This window comes from Enoplosus armatus, chromosome 19, assembly GCF_043641665.1.
Source record: "Enoplosus armatus isolate fEnoArm2 chromosome 19, fEnoArm2.hap1, whole genome shotgun sequence".
NCBI lineage: Eukaryota > Metazoa > Chordata > Actinopteri > Centrarchiformes > Enoplosidae > Enoplosus > Enoplosus armatus.
This window is the reverse complement of record NC_092198.1, coordinates 5,854,117-5,863,628: the sequence shown is the minus strand read 5'-3', so window position 1 is coordinate 5,863,628 and position 9,512 is coordinate 5,854,117.

Below are 9,512 nucleotides of genomic sequence, written 5' to 3'. Positions count from 1 at the left end.
CGTACATTTTTGATGTTATGCAGAGAAGTATTGTAAGATTTGAAACCAAGTTTTTAGGAGAGAGACCAGTAAACACAGAGGCTGACGTAATTGAGCCAAACACAAACAGATTACCTACGTGCATCGTTTCCTGTTAATCCCTTATGCGAAGGAATCCCACACGGGAATGGAGGAGTCTGCCACTAACAATGAAAACTACTACATAGAGATACATTAAATGGCTTTTGCTGAATGAGGTTTGATTTCATGAAAGCATATAGACATCAACTTATCATTCTGATCATGTACAATAGTTATCCAGTGGTCTGATCGCAGGTTTAAGCAGGTAATCTGTAAATCATTACAGTTTTCATTTTGAAAATAACCCCCGCAACCCGAGCTATTACTGTGACAGCGTCGAGTACCTGCTCTCTGGTATCTGTCACTCTCTGCTGATTGGCAGGTAGCATTCTGGAGGTGAGCCATAAAACTGTCGTCTCAGCAGGCGCCTGGGGGCCTGGCTGTGCTGATATGATTTATGTAGGCGCTGATTGTGTCAGTTGCTCTGCAAATTGATTGTGTCACTCCTTCCTGTAAACCAGTGCCCTGCAGAGGCTCTCTCCGAGGCAGGGGCGACAACCTGAAGCAGGACCATTTCACAGAGGAAGCTGGGACGAAAAGGTTTTCTGCCAAACTTGTAAATTTTTAAAGCAGTGTCAAATACCCTGATAGCACTTCTGAGTGTAAATTTGACTTTGAGGATGTAGGTCAGCAAATGCTTGAACACGGAGGAGTGTCTGTGCGCCTTCAAAGGAAGAGAGAGGCAGTTCCGCTACCAAACACACTGTTCAGTCTCATTCATTTCTAAGTCACTCTGCTTGTGCATCAGGCTGCCGCAATCAAGAGGGGAGAATTTAGATGAGTGCTCCTCTGGCCCTCATTTGGTTTTATAATTCACCCAGAGGATATCTGCAACCGGCAAAAGGAGAAGGGTGTTAAAAGCACGAGTACAGGTTGATGAGGCTGAGAGCGGTGGCAGATCACAGACACGAATTGGGTTAAATGAAGAGGGGCATTTCAGGTTAGATTTCTGCTTAAATGTGGTTTACCTGGATTTTGCAGATACATTCAGGACAAACGCTCTCGCACACATGTAGACTGGATGTTTTCTTATTATTGAGAAACATGTCACTGAAGGAACTGAAAACCGATGTTTTCAATATTCTAAATACTTGAATCTATGAAATTGCCTTATTTGGGACTAGTCGTTTGGTTGCCACTGAATCACAGAGGACCGCAAGAACATTTTGAAGTTTTTAAAGGGTAATTCTGGCATTTTTAAACCTGGGCCCTAGTTTTACATATGTTGGGGTCTAAATGTCATCAAAACGTTTTGGAATTGGTCCAGTAGATCGCCTCAGCGGGCAGACGTGAATGGGCTGCCATGGCTGCAAAGTAATACTTAGGGGCCATTGCGCACATCAAAAGTGACAGGCTCAGATTGTTATTCTAAGTGTCTAACAACATAATAGAAAGGATCCCTGCAGAGATAGACCTTTAATGTATGTTTACGTATGTATTTTATGTATTTATGATAGTGCTGACCTTTAAGGAAACTGAGACAACCAGGGAAACCAAATTGGAGGAAGTTATTATTAGGCCTGGCTGTATCACACCTTCCAATTTTATATAACCCTGCTCTGCTAAGAGAGAAACCCCATAAATTTTCCTCTCTTTGAATCAATTTTGCGGCACAAGAAACCTGCCACAACCAATGGTAGCCACTGCGGGCCTGCAAACCACCACACTACATCACCAAGCTTCAAGGGCCACCTATTTTGGGCAACCCTATCTTCAAACAAGCACGTCAATATTCTGCAAAACCCTGAAACACGTCCAATGGCAACATACTGGTGATGTTGGAGAAAGACTGTGGTAACACGTAGTAAAAAGGTTAATTGCAGTGATGTACCATGAACTGTGGTCTCCTGCATGAAAGTCAAATGTACTACATGCAGATCCACTACCTGACATCCACACCCTTACTTCCTGCCTCACAACAAAGAAAGGCATGCTACTTCTGGCATCGGGACTGAACGTTGGCACTGGATGTAAAAAACACTGTTGCCTAACATTGGCAGAATTCATCGGGATACTGGGCTGATTTTGGGAGGATGCACATTTTCTGGAGTGACCATCGCCACCTCGACTACTAACTATTGAGGACGTGCCAGCTATCGCACAGCTATCTCAGCATCATGGAGACACTTGCCATGGAAACAAGTGTTAACAAGTCTGGCCTCCCTTCAGCAGCACTTGCTGCTCCATCACAGCATGATGAACAGTTTTTGACAACTATTCTTGGTTGGCATTTGAAAACCAGATCGTGCAAGGCCATTTGCATTCAGAGTCAATTTGTTGGGCCAACCTAAGAATGAATGCATAATGCATAACATTTTTACATCCGTCTTTTTGGCTTCTTAAAATACACGTCATCATATTACGGCAGAAGAAGTGTGTGTATGTGGTACTGTTACTTTGCACACTACTGCTATAGCCTGGCATATTTTAAACGGGAATTAATTAAGGCTACTTACCCGGAGCCCTATTATCCATGTTTGAGCAGCTGAAAATGCAATAAGTTGAGGGTTTGTTTCCAAAACTGAGTATGAGCCAGAAAAGTTAATGAGTGAGCTCCCTGTGCACAGCCATGCTATTCAAGATGGAGGCCAGCCAGAGCAGGAATAATACAAGGTTAAGGATTCAGGTATTACAGTGCTTAAATTGAGTGTTTTACTTTTTAGTTGCACTAGTCAATATTTCTATATTAACAATGTAAAAAATAAAAAACAACAATGTGTAACATGGAAGGGGTTGCCTGTAATTATCACCAAACTCTGCAGTTCCCCTCAGCTCTATGGAGTGTTTTAGCATCTTTCAGCGCATTGTTTTGGTTTTACGTTTTCAACTTTGATTCACTCTTACCACTTTCATCAACCTTGTTTACCGCCTCAGCAGGCAGCTATTTCCATCAAAGAAGCTCTACCTGGATGCCCTCCCACATTCGATGATGTCTGGGGTCCTGGCAGAAAAGCGATGGCTCCCTAAAGTTGATCCACCACGTCTGGCCAAGCATGGTCTTTGGTGCATGGCCACAGTGTGGGCCAGGACCTGAGGCTTCATCAGGGGAAACCTGAGACTGGCAGAATACAAACAGTTTAACCTACATACAGTCATACCGATGGCATGCTTTCATATTTTATGCACCCACTAAATAACACAAAGAGTTATGAGTTATGTGCTTATTTTGTGACTGTGATAATCTAGGTACTGGTCCTTACTCAGTAGTGGTAGTTTGGGCAGACAGTGTACTGAATGAGTATAACATTAGTAAGACCAAAAAATGGACCTGAATTGTCTTTGTTTGAAATTCAGATGAGATAGCGTATGAAGCCCGCTGTATGTTGCATTCACTGCATATTAAATTAGCTGTAAACATGATGTGCAGTCAAGTGCTAATCACAAATACAATTTTTTATGGCTCTAATATCTCCACAGCCAACAGCCAGTGAGTCAGTGTAGTAAATACAGCAGTATGTTAAGTGTTGTACAAAATGTCCTGATAGTTGTTTTTCACAACCGTCCAACCAGTACAGTAGTACAGGAGATGTGATGTGTATATTTGCCCATTTTCATGTCTGTATTCTTTGCTGCTGTGTTTCTGTTTGCAATCAATGTAATTAAAAAAAAATTGAGGTTTGGAGGTTTTCACTGCGAGTGGCTTGATTGCATTTCCATCTCCCAGGAACATGAATAAACCTCCTGGGTAATGTCAACAAAAGCTCCCAAGGGAGCAGTTGAGTGAAGGCAAAATGTGCTTAACATTTCTTGGCAGTATTTTTTTTAAAGGCTGTGGATCATATGTTAGCACTACCCCCCCCCCCCCCCCCCCCCCCCCACACACACACACACACACACACACACACAGGCTGAAATGTCCTGCAGAGCAGAGCAAATAATACCTCTGCATTAGACATCGCGCTCACAGTCATCAACAGAGCAGATTTTTGTCACTCACATTTCGTGTCTCCCCTTAATGCCCTGGTGTCATAACAGCACATCCCACACTGCAGACAGTGCATCACGACCTGATCGTCCGCCCACACACACACCGTCACGGACCGTAATTGTCTGAGGCAAAGGCCTGCTGTAGATGAGTGTGGTGATTAGTGCTATCATTGTAATACATCTCCTTTAGGGATTTTCGCTTATACCTTTGGACTGTTTGCATGACAAATAACTTTTAAAAGCAATATGTTATAAATATGACAAATTCCCAAAGGCTGCTATTTCAAATGTACTCATGTTTTAATATGGAAGTAATATTCTGGTGCTAAAGAAGATTAATGCCTCCAGCTGGCACGGCATTGCCATCTAGCTGAATTCATTTTAAGAGTTTTAAAACTGAAAAAAAACATTGCCTGCATCATCCACGTGTATGTATTGCTCAAAGGTATTAAAATGTAAGGGGGAATTGGAGTGATCTGTCTCTGTCCAACTGTCTGACTCTCCATCTTTCTCTTCTGGATTTTCCCTCTTGCCATCATCTTCTAATCCTTTCCGTCTTTACCAAGTTGGGAAAACCGTAAAGCTCTTAAAATGTAGAGATGACGAGAGGGTGGGGCTTGTTGTCCATGGGTAAGAGAAAACTTGGCAAATGTATCTGAGGAGTGGAAAGTTCAGCTTGCAAAAGGGGGAGGCACTGGGACCTGAATTCATTTGGCCAATCAGCCTGTTTTTACAACATCAAAGATAGGGAATCAAAAGAGCACAATCATACACATGGATTCATTTAAAGCTGCAACAACATCACCCCTTTAGTTTCACAAAACCTGACGTAAACTGCGGAAAAAGTCTCAGTTGCATCTGTGCTAATATAAGGACAGGAGATAAAATCATTTGGGCCTGTGCAGCTCCAGTCTCTGGAGCCTCAAAGAGCCTCAATCCCCAGCAGGCACCTTTTACAATTACCAAAACAGAAACATCAGTGATGAGCACACACACACACACTCACACACACATTCACCACATCTCTAAGCTTGTGAGAAACTCAACGTCCAGACCTCAGATCCCATCAGAGGCGGCGTTGCCTGGTTACGTGCGGTAGGTTGCTCGTAGAGAAGCTGTGTTAAGCGCGGACGGAAAGGTCAGCCACGGGGTCCTGCCAAGTATTTTCAAATCACACAGCTGTGTGGCTGATGAGGATTGGAGGGAGAGTGTGATTTGCAGTGTGTGTGTGTGTGTGTGTGTGAGTTGGAATCAGCTGTGCTTGCCTGACTATCCACGCATTTGATGTTGTCTTTAAACTCAGTACCTACGGGGGGGTATTCGTGCTGCTGTGGTTCTATAGTAAAAATATACTGCATCCATGACTGAACATATTTCGGAATTAGCCGATGTTACAGAGCCAAGGCAGCAGAAAGGGAGAGAAAATAAGAGAGTTATTAAGGCAGAAGCCCCGTGCAGTGTGATTGTGTTGAGACTGTAAATCCCATCAGGTTTGGGGCTTTAGGATCCAGCACTCCTTCGTCCTCTGATTGGAACAGCCGAGTCCTCGGAGGTTTAGGAGCGAGAGACAGTAAAAATAGTGAGGGGGAGAGAGCAGACGGCGAGACTGCTAGAGACTGCAGCAGCTTGTGAAGACGCAAACAAACAGAGATGAGCCTTTTCCCTTCGAATCAACACATAAACAGCGAGATTGGGCTAGATTCAATTGTGCTCTGTCAAGAGTGGCATAATCGTGCATCGTGGTGTAAGTAGAATACTCTCAGTATCACACGTCCATAACAGTCCATGTAATACGAGCTCCTGCACCACAGGCCGTTTGGATTTTTCAATAAAGTGACAAATCTGAATCCTCTCATAAATATTTAATAATCTGGCAGTTTTTAAGGTCTCCGACTCCAGAGTCCATCAGAGTGGCAGGGGGTCCTGCCAGAGAGTAGAGTCATATGAGCGCTTGTGATCAGCGGGATATCAAATGAACAGCGCTGTGCCATTCAGTCAAGCTATTACAGAGTTGTCTGTCAGAAATAATGGAGATTGGGGGTTTTTTTTGTGGAAGAGCTCAAGACTGATTCTGTTCTAAAAGAGCGAGCATTGTTAACTAAGAGCAACGTTTAGGCACCGTTGGAACCTCAGTTAATTTCAGCCGTGACAAAACCCAACACCATTTCCAGCGCTTTCCAGTGCACTTAATCTCAATCCAGTGGCACTGGTGTTTTAGTTCCATCTATTCCCACCCCGCAACAACACCTGGATAGATACATCATACATTATCAGGGCATATAGAGCTTTGATTATCCCCCACACTGATTGTGTTTACATGCTTTCACGCACTTTGGGATATATGACGATGATTGAGGCAGTTTGCCTTTGGCTAACTACCGAAAACAAAACTACAGCTGTAATTTTTCAACAACACCACTGTGCACGTTTGACACACTTTAGACGGCAAAAGGATGTGTGACAGCGTGACATTGAAAAAGCATGAGAGAGACGATGTGACTTAGCAGGCAGCCTGGTGGTTGGCGGAACGCTTAGGTGGTGTATCACTCAACTTTTTTTTTATTCTTCTATTTCTGTGTCACCCCCTGCCTTTGTTCGGGCCCTGCCGGGTGCAGCTCGCCCGTCTGCCCGACAGTTTTTGGAATGAATACGCTCAGAGAATCCCCTCTTTGTGGAACATGATGGATGAGGACTGTAGAAAGTGCTTTACATTCACCGCTAATGCTTTCCCCTTGACCCACTCTCACTACGTCTATATTTTGCATTTTAATGGGGTTTGAAAGTTACCCTTTGAGCAGCTGACAAGTAAATGCACATCCTAACAAAGGAGGAGCGCTCTGTACATTTTCATAAACACCATCTTTCTCCCGCGAGACCCAGTCCCCCCATGGAGCACTATTGATCGACAAGCAATCGGCCGACTCTCAGAACCGCTCACTTAGCCCATCGCTGTTACTGAGCTGTGCTGCTGTTAATACAGCTGGAAGGGATTTGGAGGAAGAGTGCCTGTGGAAGTGCTTCGGCGTAGTTCTTGCCTCATTCTTCTCCTCCGGTGACGTTTAGTCAGTCAGGGGAGACATTAGTGGAAGGAAATATATATTACAAACTTCCATCAGTCTTTGGAGAGTCACAAGTGTAACATTGCTTCAGAAGAACACATCAATCCACCCGACCACAAGCTATAAAACTTTGTTGAGCCAGTGTCCAGTGACTCCTGTGATATTCTCCCAGCATAGAGCCAAATGGATTCAACGTAACTCTGCGATCCGAAATGAACATCAGGATGTCTTTCCAGTGGAACAGGGAGGCACCAGCAGATGGGATGCAGAGTGAGCTGAGATATTAACAATTCACTGCGGACCCCTGAGTCACGTCTGCTACCCGTTACAAGGAGTTGCCTCGAACTTTTCTGTCAAAATGCGAGTTCTTTTCTGAGCACTGAATCCCTCTTCCACAGCTCACAGCCGATACATAAGCGTTAGGACTCGCTATTATGTGTTTTTCCCGTCTTTTGAATCGAAACACCGACTGATCCAGTCCATTGTGTACAACATTTTAGAAGAGGCAGGTGGCAATGTGCCTCAAGCAACATTAAATCAGGTTACAGTTATCTGTGGTCTACGGGGAGCACAGGTTTTATGAACAAAAAGGCAGTGTGTGTGTGTTGTTTTTCGTGCATCACAACTGCGAGATGAAAGCGTGTTTTGCTGCAGCTCCCGGTCTCTTCAGAGAGCGGGCGCAGACGGGGTGATTGCAATTTGCCTGCTCCTCAGTTGCTGAAATGGATGGATGGTATGTTTAGTTGCATTAAATTTTTACGGCGCGGAGAGGAAGGGAAGCAACCTGGCTGCAGCATGCATTCCTCACCGCTGACTTTACTGGTCCGCTGGGGCTGGAGGTGTGGCGAGGCGGTTTTCACCGAGGGCCGCGGCGATGACAAAGAGCTCGACAATTCATTTGAGATCTAAGGAGACGAGAGCTGCTGTAAAGAAACGAGCTGTCTGCTGCTGCTGTCCTTGAGGCTCAGGAGGAGGGGGGTGGGGGAAACAGCAGCGGATCAATCAGTTATTAATACAGTCATTTTAGCTCATGGATCCTCGTCCTGTCTCGTCTTCGAGGTCAAATTAAGCAACGAACTAATGAACACATCAGTAATACTTGGCTTGAGGTGATAAGGGATTATAACACATCATAAGCAGGCGATAAGAACATAATGAGGGCATTAGCGTCATTATTATTAGGACATTATATAATTTGCAAAATATGCCAAATCCCAAAGGATTTAGCGCTTTCTAGGGCAAAGGCATGACTAATAACATTTTCATGTGAGAGTCATTCCAGGTTTTTAATGTTGTTTTTATAATAATTGTCATAATTTGTGATGCGTGTAAATTCCTGTGACAGGGCAATATGAGTACATGCTTATATTGCATTTGTATTGCAACTGGTATTTAACTGACGCTCCTCCATTATTTGACATGATTTTATTCCTCTCAAAACCCATTTCACGAATTCGGAATTGCACAGCTGTTTCGTAGGAAATGATACCATTCCCGGAGTAATGGGAATAAGCGACGAGGGAAGACTTGAATTGAAGAAAACACCTACATCCATTCTCTACAAAAATCTACTAATGAAGGGCCGTGAAAACTTTACAGCTCGCTCCTGTAGGTGTCGTAAAAGTGGGGGATGTCACAGAAAATAATTAAGCTGAAAGTATAGAGGCTTTTCCCCGCGCACGCTCATAAAACTGGTTCTGTCACCGCAGATGGTGCCGGAGTTTAAGTCTCTGTGCGTAATTGGGTCACCTGAGCAGTCGAACAGCGTCCTGATACGGGCTTTGTCAGACGAGCAGTCCCTGGGAGCTCGAAGTGCACAAACATTTTATTTGCCCATTAACAGGGAGGATGCTCAGACAAAACTTTTACAAAAACAACGCTGTCCCTCTTGTCCTACAGTGGTTAGCGGAGGAGGGGAGGAGGGGAGATCAGAGAGGCAGTGGGGAGGTTTAATTTGGTGGAAGGCTCGTAAACACGACGCATGTTCGGCCGTGTTTACTTAACGTTGCAGCTGCTGTTACCGCTCCTCCACCAGATTTTCTTTTTTTTTTTGCTTGCCCGGGATCAACCGGAGGGGGGGTGGGGGTGGGGATTCAAATGAATGTGCTGATGAGCCAGCACGAGTCTGAAATATTTTATCGCCGCAATCACAGCCATCATCATTATCGTCATCATCGCCTCTGTCATCATCTGTATGAACAGTCATTGTAAAAATGTCCTCGCGGTGATTATGACAAATGACAAATTTCTGTGTGCTGCTGTGATTTTTTTTTTCACCCCGTGAACAAGTCCAGCTGAAATGATTAACCACATTTTCTATATCAGATCAATGTAATCTTGTTTGCATGCATGTCGGGCTACAATAACAAGATTTCTGCCACTGAACTGCGGAGGATGGCTTCTGTG